Source organism: Capricornis sumatraensis, chromosome 3 (genome assembly GCF_032405125.1).
Source record: "Capricornis sumatraensis isolate serow.1 chromosome 3, serow.2, whole genome shotgun sequence".
Taxonomy (NCBI): domain Eukaryota; kingdom Metazoa; phylum Chordata; class Mammalia; order Artiodactyla; family Bovidae; genus Capricornis; species Capricornis sumatraensis.
The window spans coordinates 5,670,403-5,682,847 of record NC_091071.1 but is presented as its reverse complement, the minus strand read 5'-3'; the positions used below and the strand labels follow the sequence as shown (position 1 = coordinate 5,682,847).

Genomic DNA, 12,445 nt, shown 5'->3' with positions numbered 1-12,445 from the left:
AGAGGAGCATGGTAACCGTGGACTCGGAAGGAGAAATGTGGTCTTTGTTGGCCCCATGAAGCAGCTGGAATCTCCCGAATCCTGAATTTCTTGTTCTATGGGACTGTTGCTCCTTGTGTGAGGCAGTTTCAGTTGCATTTTGGTCATTTGCAGGCTGACGTGTCCTAACCGGTGCTTACATTGTGTGGATATCCCACAGTGTAGGTTTATCTCACTTTTTTGCCAAAATTTGATAGATTTATAGACTCTCTTTCTGTTCAGTCATGTACTTCCTTTTCTTTCCAGTAAGTACCAGTATCTCTCCTTCTCCTGGACTGGAAAACTGAGGCAGCTTGCCGCTCCTCTGCCTGGGCTGTGTCTTCACCCGGCCACATCTCTGCCTCCGAGCGTTCACTGGGCTTTCCCTTCGTCAGATTCGTATACTGTGTGCACAAGGTTGTTAACATCATCTGGCAAATGTTGGGAAACACTTGTTAAGTATTTGCGCTGGGCTAACCCCACTCCAGTACTCCTGCCTGGAAAATCCCATGGACGGAGGAGCCTGGTGGGCTGCAGTCCATGGGGTCGCGACTGAGCCACTTCACTTTCACTTTCATGCATTGGAGAAGGAAATGGCAACCCACTCCAGTGTTCTTGCCTGGAGAATCCCAGGGACGGCGGAGCCTGATGGGCTGTCTTCTTCAGGGTTGCACAGAGTGGGACACGACTGAAGCGACTTAGCAGCAGCAGCAGCAGCCTTTTCATGTAATGCCCCCATGTGACTTTCACAGCAGAGATGGAAAATTAAAAGTACTGCTAATAACCACCGCTATTAACCATTTGAATGTGTTTCCTTCTCGACTTTGAATAGATGTTCTGGCAGTAATTTAACACAGCCTCTTAACAAAACTTCCAGCCCCCTCCTAACCCCTCTCCCCTCCTATGTCCCAGCCCACCCTGGCTTGTCTCCCTTTTCAGCCTGAGCAGTCCCCCTCATTCAGTGATCTCTGCTGAGTTCTGCTTAACTCTCCAAGATACTTGCTCTTATGAGTTGATTTCTGTCCTCCAAAGAAAAGGATATGTTGAAGTCCTAGCTGTGAGTGTGACCTTATTTGGAAATTAAGATGAGGCCATTAGCGTGATGGCCTGAATGGGAAGGAAACCCAAAAAAAGAGGGGACATACATATAGCTGGTTCCCTTTGTTGTACAGCAGAAACTTAACATAACAGTGTAAAGCAATTATACTCCAATAAAAATTAATTAAAAAGATGAGGCCGTTAGGGTGGGTCCTAGTCCAATATGACTCATATCCTTAGAGGGAATCTCGTAAACACAGACGCTCGCACGTGGAAATGCCACGGGACACAGAGGGAAGATGGCCGTGGAAGAGGCTGGAGTCATGCTGTCCCAAGGCAGGGAAAGCCTAGGGCTGCCAGAAGCTGGAAAAGGCGAAGAATCCTCGCCTTGAAGCTTCTGAGGGAGCTTGGCCCTGCCAACACCTTGATCTCAGACTTCCAGCCTCCAGAATTGTAAGACAGTAAATACAGTTCTTCGCCAGGGAAACTGTAGCTCTGGGAGCAGCAGTGAAGCCTCCCCAGAAGACAGTTTGGCAACCACTGTTTATCCTGTGCTTTCTCAAAGTGATTTTTTTTTTCTGGCTGTGCTCTCAGCTTGTGGGATCTTAGTTCCCCCACCAGGGATTGAACCCAGGCCCTTAACTAAGAGGATGGAGTCTTAACCACTGGACTGCCAGGGAACTCCCTCGAGGTGCTGTTGACCATCTCCGATGCTAACCGAGCCTTTTCCCCTGCCCCCCAGAATCGGTGGGTACATGCACTGGTGCTGTAAGCTGCCCACTCGGTGGGGCCCTGGATAAAGTTCTGCCAAAGCCTTTTCCTCCGGAGGCCAGCCTTTGTTGCGGAAAGCACTGCGCACAGATCTCCTGGGATTTCTGCTCCTCTGCTGCTAAGCTGCTAAGTCACTTCAGTCGTATCCGACTCTATGTGACCCCATAGACGGCAGGCAGCCCACCAGGCTCCCCCGTCCCTGGGATTCTGCAGGCAAGAACACAGGAGTGGGTTGCCATTTCCTTCTCCAATGCATGAAAGTGAAAAGTGAAAGGGAAGTCGCTCAGTCGTGTCTGACTCTTAGCGACCCCATGACTGCAGCCTACCAGTCTCCGTCCATGGGATTTTCCAGGCAAGAGTACTGGAGTGGGGTGCCATTGCCTTCTCCGTTCCCCCCCCGCCTAAAGCTAGGAGGGGATTGTTCTCAGCTTTTCACTCTGAGAATCTGGTGGGGTGCCTGAAGGCAAAACCCAGGAAAATAGGCAGCTCTCCCAATACTGCAGCTCCCCCAAAGCTTCTTACTTTTAAGCTAGACCACACTGTGCTACCAGCAATCTGTCAAAACTGTCATTTAAGTATGCCCACTAGGTGATGGCGCCGGTGGATTTTGGTTCTCTGTTAAGCAGATCTCAGCTTCGAGTCTGTCTTTCCAGATTTGGGGGCACAAGTTTGCCGTGCAACCTCAGTTCTCTGATGGGCCCCAAAAAGCCAATGATTTTCAGTCTTTTCATCTTTTTCACATCATAATGATGTGTTATGATTTCCAAATTCTTTACATGTCGGAGCTGAAACTGGAAGTATTCTTTTATAATATTAAAATAGGTGGCTCGTAGAGCACTGTAATGGTTAGTTTTATGTGTCAGCTGAGTTAAGGGATGCCCAGAGAGCTGTCTGTGAGGGTGTTTCCAGAAGAGATTAACATTTGAATCCACAGACTGATTGAAGAAGATTGCAGTCACCATGGCAGGTAGGCATCGCCCAGCCAGCTGAGACCTGAACAAAAAGTCAGAGGAAGGGCCAATTTATTCCCTGTTTTAAACTGGGACATTCATTTTTTTTTTTTGCCCTTGGACATCAGTGCTCCTGGTTCCCAGACCTTCAGACTTGGGCTGGGACTTACATCATCAACCCTCTGATTCGTGGGCCTCTGGACCTCAACTGGAACTTAGGCCATCAGCTCTCCTGGTTCTCAGGCTTTTGGACGTGGGCAGAATTAAAGCACCAGCTTTCCTGTTTTTTAGCTCTCAGCAGGTTGTGGATCTTCTTGTCCTCCACGAGCACAGGAGCCAGTGGCCAGTGATCTATTCTTTTAGTTCTGTTTTACTGAAGAACCATGACTAATATATCCTCATATAGTCGAGTCTTGCTTTTTTTCCTAAACAGTCTGTCAATTCTTAACTGTTACTTTTAATCCACTCACCTTTAAAGTTACTATGTATAGTTGGATTAAAATATACCATTTTGCTAGCTGTTTTCTGTTAGTTTCTTCTATTTCTTCCCTTTTCTGCCTTCTCTAGTTTTATTATTTAAAAAACAAAGTTGATTTTATCTCACTTATTTTTTGTACTTCTTTTAAAAGCTTTTGAGTCAGGCCATAGAGTTTACAATATACATTTTGAAAAATCTGAATCTACCTTCCAATAGTGTTATTTCCTGTGTGCTGAAAGACTTGGAAACAGTGTTGATTCCCAGTCCTTGTTCCCTTGTCATTATAGATTCACTCTTAGGTGTGCAATAACCACCCAATACATTGTTACTATTAATGCTTTAAGGACTTGCTTTAAACATCTTCCTTTGGTACGCTGGAAAATGTTAAGGTGGTGTGAAATGACCAAAAAGAGTAGAAAAGAGATACAATGAAGAAATCCAGGTAACTGAAGAATCATAAGAAATTTTGGAAAGATGTTTGTAATAGAATACCCATACTGATGACCTAGAAGTTATCAGCATTCAGGCAGCCAGTAGAGACTCTCAGGAAAGAAAGAAAATCAGAGTTCCTCTGGAGTCTGGATGCTGAGAGTCCAGCCCTTAATTCTTGGTGACCTAGATAGTATTGAAAAGCAGAGACATTACTTTGCCGACTAAGGTCTGTCTAGTCAAGGCTATGGTTTTTCCAGTGGTCATGTATGGATGTGAGAGTTGGACTGTGAAGAAGGCTGAGCACCAAAGAATTGATGCTTTTGAACTGTGGTGTTGGAGAAGACTTGAGAGTCGCTTGGACTGCAAGGAGATCCAACCAGTCCATTCTGAAGGAGATCAGCCCTGGGATTTCTTTGGAAGGAATGATGCTAAAGCTGAAGCTCCAGTACTTTGGCCACTTCATGCAAAGAGTTGACTCATTGGAAAAGACTCTGATGCTGGGAGGGATTGGGGGTAGGAGGAGAAGGGCACGACAGAGGATGAGATGGCTGGATGGCATCACGGACTCGATGGATGTGAGTCTGAGTGAACTCCGGGAGTTGGTGATGGACAGGGAGGCCTGGCGTGCTGCGATTCATGGGGTCGCAAAGAGGTGGACACGACTGAGCGACTGAACTGAACTGAACTGAACTGGGCTCCTTTCAGGGCTGAAAGAAAGAATGCAGGAGATGGGTGATTCTGCAGTGGGAAAGATCTCCTGAGTCAAGGGGACCGTGGTCCTCTGAATGAACCTGTTCTTCCCCAGTTCTGCTGTTACTGGTGTCGTGGTGCAGGCCCGCAGAATGCTTGTAGACAGGTCGTCTCATTCTTGGTTTCATTCAGCATGATGCACACACTTTCAAGTCATGCTTCTTTATCCATTGTAAAAACCTCTGGCTTTTGGTCTGAGTCTCCTTTCAAACAAGTTGTCACTTTGTGAGTAGTGAAAGACTTGCTGCTGCTGCTGCTAAGTCGCTTCAATCGTGTCCGACTCTGTGCGACCCCATAGACGGCAGCCCACCGGGCTCCCCCATCCCTGGGATTTTCTAGGCAAGAATACTGGAGTGGGTTGCCATTTCCTTCTGCAATGCATGTCTTCACTTAATGAAAATGGATATTTTGGAATTTGCTTAAATCCACCCCCCCCCCCCCCAACCCTGGGACTTCCCTGGTGATTCAGTGGTTAAGACTCAGCTCCCAGTGCAGGGGGCGTGGGTTCAGTCCCTGGTTGGGAAACTAAGATCCTACATGCTGTGCAGTGCAGCCAAAAAGAAAAATTAAAAACAAGCTTTTCCTTTCTGTTTTTTTCTTTGTTACTATTTTCCTGCCCTCTTTTGGTTTAATAAAATATTTTAAAGTTTTACTTTATTTCAGTTATTGGATCTTTAAAGAGCTATACCAAGTTTAAAAGTAACTTTAAATTTGGCATTTTGGTTAATTACTTTTCAATACAGTGGGGAAAATTATAAGCCTTTTCAATAAGTGGTTTTTGGAAAACGATGTACACATAAAAAAGAAGCAATCAAGTCCTTATCATAGACCACACACAAAAATCAACTAAAAATGGTTAAGTAGTTAAATGTAAGACCCCAAAGATAAAAATTCTAGAAGAACAGAGACAAAGCTTAAAATTGGCTTTGGTAGTGACTTCTTGAATATGACTCCAAAAAGCACAGGCAACAAGAGCAAAAACAAATAAGAAAGATTATATCAAACTAAAAAGCTTCTGCACAGCAAAGGAATTAATCAACAAAATGAAAGGGCAACCTGCAGAATGAGAGAAAATATTTTTGAACCATAATCTGATAAAGGATTAATGACCAAAATATATAAGAAATTCCTACAACTCAAAAACAAGATTAAATAAATGACCTTATTAAGGATAGGCAAAAGATCTGAAGAGACATTTTTCCAAAGAATATTTAAAGGATTGTGCTCAGTCACTCAGTCATGTCCAATTCTTTGTGACCCCAAAGACTGTAGCCCACCAGGTAATATCAAAATATCTCAGGGATTGCTACAACTCAGTACCCCAAATTAAATGATCTTGTTAAGGATGGGCAAAAGATCTGAAGAGACATTTTTCTGAAGAAGACATTTTCCCAAAAATCATTTACAGGAAAAGATGCTCAGCATGAACAATCATCGGGGAAATGCACATCGAAACCACAAAACCCACACCTGTTTGGATGGCTATTATCAAGAGAATAAAAGATTATGACAAACAGAATAGAGGGTCCTCAAAAAAGTAAACATAGAACTACCATGTGATCTAGCAATTCCACTTCTGACTCCATGTCCAAAGGACCTGAAATCAGTACCTCAGAGATGTACCTGCATTCACATGTTCACCGCAGCATTACTGACAAGAGCCGAGACACGGGAGCAGCCCAAATGTCCGTTATCAGGCAAGTGGATAAAGAAAGTGTGGCGTGTACATACAATGAAATGTTATTCAGCCTCACAGGAAATCCTGCCATTTGTGACAGGATGTATCTTGATAAATGTTTCATATGCACTTGAAAGATGTGTATTATTCTTTTGTTGAATGGATGTTCTCAATTAGGTCTAGTTAGTGAATAGTGCTTATTATTTCTTCAAATATTTTCTCTGTCCTTTCTCCTCTCTTTCAATACTCCAATTATACATATATTTATTAGGCCATTTGAGGTTGTCCTAAAGCTCACAGATACTCTGTTCATTAATTTTTTAGTTTTCCTATCTTATTTCATTTCTTGTAGCTTCTATTGCTAAGTCTTTATGCATCAATATTTCCTTTTGCAATGTCCTGTCTGCTGCTGATCCTCTAATGTGTTTTTCATTTCTGACATGGTAGCTATCAACTCTAGAAACTTGTGTGTGTGCACGCTTCTGTTTTATCTTCTTTAAAATATGTCTTTATTAACATATTTAATCTTTCCTCTATCATTTTGAAAGTATGGAATATGTTATAATAAATTATTTAATGTCTTTGTCTTTTTTTGCTTTTGGCTGTGTCCTGTGGCCTGCAGGATCTCAGTTCCCCTACCAGGGATTGAACCTGGGGCCATAGCAGTGAAAGCCTGGAATCCTAACCACTAGACCACCAGCGTTCTGTCTGATCTAATCAATATAGTCAATAGAATATTGCAAATTGACTATTGAGTATCAGTTCTGAGTAGACTTTAAGTCACTGATTTTTCTATTCATTTTGTTTAATTGCAAGCCTGGTTATTATTATTATTTTTTATTGAATGCTAGACATTGTAAAGTTTATCTTGTGTGTTAGATATTTTTGTGTTCCTAAAAATATTCTTGAGCTTTTTTTTTTTTGTTTGGAATGCAGTTATTGGGAATTTGATCCTTTTGGGTTTTGCTTTTGGGATTTGTTAAATAGAACCACAACAGGGTTTAGTCTAGGTAGAATTATTCCTCACCATTGAGGCAGGGCTCTTCTGAGGATTACACCCAGCACTCCAAACTGGTTTTCCAGTTTGGCTGGTGGAAATAGGCACTATTCCTGGCCTGGCTTGGGTCCAGGTCAAGGCAGTTCTTTTCCCCAGCTTTGAGTGGTTGTATCTTGATGCTTCCTTATTTTAAAACTTTCTAAGAACTCACATTTTTCTTTGAATACAATTTATTGGACTTTGCTTTTTTTCCTTCCTTTCTCCTTTCCCTTCCTCCCCCTCCATTTCTTTGGTTTTTCTAGCTTCCTTCCTTCCTTACCTCTCCCTCCCTCCCTTTCTCCCCACCCTCTTTCTTCCCCCTTCTCCTCATGCTTATATCCATCCTGGCATCTCCTACTTCGCTCTGCAATTGCATCCACTGTCATACTGCCTTCTTTTCAGCTCCTTAATTACATCAAGATTTTTTTTTTTTGCAATTTAAGGATTTTGTACATCTTTGACTTTATCTGGATCTCTTTTTACTTTCAATTTTCTGGATAATCCTTATCTCAATTCAGAGATCTCAGCTTAGATGGCAGTTTAAAAAGAGGCTTTCCCTTGTGACCCAGTTGGTGACAGTGATCTCCCTGTTTTACCGTAGCATAGTAAATTCTTCTTTATCATCATTTAGCAATGGATATGCACTGTTTCGTCTTTCACGCTCTCCTTCCCTACTTCTAACGTCACCCCTTCACAACCACACTTCCTTTGTAATACTACTCCATTCCAAATCTCTGTTTCCCTTGTTCTATCACCACCCCACCTCTCCAACCACTGCAAGAGACAGGCACCTGGGCCAGGGAGGTCTGTCCTTTTACTGCAGGCTCTGACACAGAGCGACTGCTCCAAGGGGGTGGCCACAGGGCTAAACTGCTGGACAGATTTCTTCCCTGGAGTTTTCTCAATTGGAGGTGGAGGAGTATTGTATTTCAAGCTAAAAATATGGCATGAGAGCTTCCAGCTGTTTGGGTACTCTCCATCTAAAAATGTCTGAGAGAATGAGATCAGAGACCCAAGCCAAGATGAAAGATGGGAAAAGAAGGCATTGACATGATTCAAGTAATTGGCTCTAGCTGGTGCAGAGATGAGTTCTACCCCATTCACTGCTGTGATCCCACAACCTTCCCTTAAGATAGTGTAAGTTTTGTTAAATGTCATTGGCGTTTGAAGAATGTTGACTAATACAAACCGTTAAGCCAACATGATGTAGTGTATTTGTTTACTTATTTGTGCTCTCTCTCGGTCTTCTGGGGGAAGAGCGCATGCTTGCTTGTTCGTTACTGTACACAATACAGTGCTTGGGACTTAGCAGATGATCACCAAATATTGGTCAAAAAATCGATACATAAATGCTGTAACTACTTTAACTAGAAGGATATTATACGCTCGTAAGAATGAGAGCACCAAGTAAATCCTTAGACAGAAGTTTTGAAGAAAGTGGTGATACAGTGAATCTACTCAAAGAATAAACAAACTAAACTCAGTGAAATAAGACATTTCAGTATCTGAGTTGAGAAAGAGAAGCAAAGGATATCTCAATAGATCCTTCACCTCTAATGCTAACGGTAATGGAGAGGAGGGCTTCCCTTGTAGCTCAGTTGGTAAAGAATCTGCCTGCAGTACAGGAGACCCGGGTTCGATCCCTGGGTTAGGAAGATCCCCTGGAGAAGGAAATGGCAACCCACTCCAGTATCCTTGCCTGGAAAATCTCATGGACAGAGGAACCTGGTGGATTGCAGTTCATGGGGTCGCAAAGAGTCAGGCATGACTGAGCAACTAACACAATGGAGAGGAAGAGCCGAGCATAACTGAGATGGGAGTAAATGAGGAGATGTATAGCTACACCACTTTAAAAAATTCTGTATCTGAAGTCTTTCCACATGTTACACCGATGTAGTCAAAAAACTGGAGAATAACCAACAGCAAGGATGGGAAGTGATACTGGTAATCACCACTCCCCATTCCTCACCTTTTCTCCTGTGGTATGGCACATGGGGAAACCCTCCACTGGGTCCTGTGGGCAACAGGGACTCGATCTTTCTCAGATTGTTTTCTCCAAACGGTTGGATGGAAAGGGGCAAGAGAGTCTGGGTTTCAAGATGGTAAAATAAACCAGGGACTCTAGGAACTGTTTCTCTCCACGGTTAACTAGCCCTTGGAGATGAAATTCCCATGTTATCTTCTGAGCCACAGTCCTCAAAATATCTCAGTCCCCTGACGCCTACAAACAAACTTCAAGCAAAGCCCTTTGGGAATGCTTATCTCATGCACAATGCAAGCCTAATTGGCATCCTGAGTAATGGTTTCCAGAAGAGATTTAGGATGCATCCTTTGGGTGGGAATCCCTGATGCCATGTACTTAGTGTCCCCCATTTGCCTCAGCTGACATACATCCTCTGGGTTTAGGGAACTTTTATTTCTCACAGATGATGCTCCTCTTTCTTCACGATTGGCTCACGTCAGGCCAAGTCTTTCCTTGTTCTAGCTGTTATGATTCCTGCGGAGGAAATGTCATGTCATCAGGAAGGGGCTTATTCTCAAAACACCAGTGCTAGAGCCAGATTTTTACTTCGTTAAATGGGAAAGGAGGTGTAAAGCTAAGAAGAGAGTGCCTTGAACGATCCAATAGAACATGAAATCCAAAACATTTTTCTTTTGACTTTGGACTCACTGATGATGATGCTGGTATTAAGTATAGCTTCTTAACCAGGAAACATTAACGTAAATTGTTATGATTCAAGTGCTCATTGCTATCTTTGGATGGAGAGGTGGCTGATATGTTTGGGGGCAGAGAAAGCATATGCATGATTCAAAGGTTCAACTAACAGATTAAAGAAAAGTTTAGTTACTTAATTTGTGCTGAGGCATGATGATGGAGTTCAACATCTGAACACATTTTGCAAGAGTGTTCCGGAATTACAGACTGTCTTGCTCCTGCTGATGCTCTGTCATTCAAAGATTCAGTGTAAACAACAAAGACTGTGTAGATGATATACTCTATGCTGTTCCTCAGTGAACGGCAGTGTTAAGAGTTATGATGGGAATCTGATGAACATCTCAGAAAGGCCCTGTTCGGATGTTCAGTAGCTAACGTGTGTGTCAGTGTGGAACTATTCTGCAGCCTCTGTTTCACTGCTGCACTTGTGTTCCCCACAAGAAGCTTTTCCTTGAAACTAAGGCATCCTCTGGCATTGTCAGCATATTACTGGAACCCTCAAGTTATAGTGTGACGGTTGGTGATTCCATGAGGAAAGCAGTCTGAGAAGGCAGGGGAAAGTCTCTTGAGGGACATAAATCAGACTAGGGAAATTATTAGTGAAGTTCCTATGGGAGGAAGAGAGACATGAATCAGACAATGGGAAAATTTATGATGCTATGGAGATTTACAGAGAAATACAGAAACTAAGGAGGAACGAGGGAAGTATATGGATCCTTGAGTAAAGGGAAATGTATGGATGTGCTGATGGGGCTGGAATGACCAGAGGGAATGTGGGGAACACTGGGCTGTCAGACCACAGGAAGCTAAGTTTGAAATAACAGTGTAAGGCGACAGCCCTAAAGATGCTCCTCTGCTGCATGAAATGGAGAGAGATTACTGGTCAAATTACACCCTGAAGAATACATTCAATCCCGAGTTCTTCACTTTAAAAAGTAAGTAATCTGGAATATATGAAGATCCAGGAAGATGCTTAGAAGGAAAAACACAAAGAGGGATAGGGTGGGTATTTGGGGATCAATTTAGAGTATTTTTTTTTTTTTTAAAGTTCACTTTCACTGTGGAGATTGAGCTCTTATTCTGATCAGTATTTATGTGAGAATTAGGTAAAGGGCTGATTGGGAAATCTGGCCGATTAAATGTTGTGATCCTGGCTTTATCAGCCTGATTTGTAATTTTCATGCTCTCAGGTCTTCCTAGGTCTTATCTTTCCTGTTTTCAAATACATAATTATGGTGGGTTTGTTATGTGTCACCTTGGCACCCATGCACCTCTCTTTAAACTATACTTAATCTTCAAAGACAATATCAACATACCCTTCCACCTACCTGGATACAACTATCCCAGGTACAGCTAAAAACCATGTAACCCTCTCCAAAGAGGAACAAATAAAACACACTAACCTTTTTCCCATAAAAAAGGTGAAATTAATTTTACTCCTAATTCTTACTCTCCTTTTATGTCCTATAACTTAAATACTGAGATATGAAGCTAATCATATTAATATATCTTATGTTAGACAAAGGGATGACTGAGTGGAATAAATAGAAATATTTAGTAAATATATCTATACATAAGATATTCACATATCAATAAGTAAGAAATGTCTATAATATTGTGAGTTTTCATTCTGCAGCTGCTCACACAGTCATGACTGCTTTTTCTAAATACCTTCTTTCACAACCCATTCCATATTCCCTTTGTTTTCAGTGGGTCATGGTTACTTGCTAGGTGGGGAGCAACCCTAACTTTCACTCCTGAAGGATCTGGGCCATTAGCAGTCTTGTCTGAATTGGGTTGTTGTGATTTTCCACTGATTTTCATCACTGGACATTTGAATACAGAGTACACCCTAGAAAATCTGAATTCCAGACTTGCTCCTCCTTATTCCCATGTAGTAGCAACTCAGTTTTCCCTTGCTAGTCAGGATCTATCACAACCACTAGCAGAGTAACTTTCTTTGCTTGTTGATTCAGTGATAAGAAGAGTCCAAAGTGGCAGTCTCAGCTCTCAGTAAATGAAATTGTGTTGCCTGATGAAGGAATTCCTTCCTTTGTAACTAGCAGAGCCTAAAAGTGTGAGGGTAAAAAATTTGGCAGTGGATCCTAGTTATAAATGGTACAGTGGGGGACTCATTCCCACTCCCACCTCTTGATTTCTGTCCCATGAACTGTTGCAATAGAAGAAACAGCACCATAAGTTGATAGAGAAATTTAGAACATATACCACATCTTAGAGGACAATGTCCCAGAAATGTGAGGTGTTGTCAACTACCAGTTGCTGTAACTGAGTCTTCAGAAGTCTGTCTGGTCAATTGTCTCAGGATGCTGGAGAATATGGAATAGACTAATGGATTCCTTCAGCATGGGCCCATCCCCACATTTCATTTGCTGTGAAATGAGCTCCTTATTCAGCAGTAATAACATTACTTCACGGAATAACATGGTGAACAGAGCATTGTGTATGTTCATAGGTGGTCGTTTTGGCAGCAGTGCTCTAGGGAAAGGAGGCAAATCTGTATCCAAAGTGTCAACTCCAATAAGAAAAAAGTAAAGTCCCTTCAATAATGGAAGCTATC

General features: G+C 42.4%; 1 protein-coding gene across 1 annotated transcript in view; it reads left to right on the top strand.

The window, feature by feature from the left end:
- ZNF3 (zinc finger protein 3) overlaps positions 1–12,445 on the top strand; it is a 527,297-nt gene that overhangs the window by 125,747 nt on the left and 389,105 nt on the right. The gene's annotated exons all lie outside the window — the stretch shown is intronic.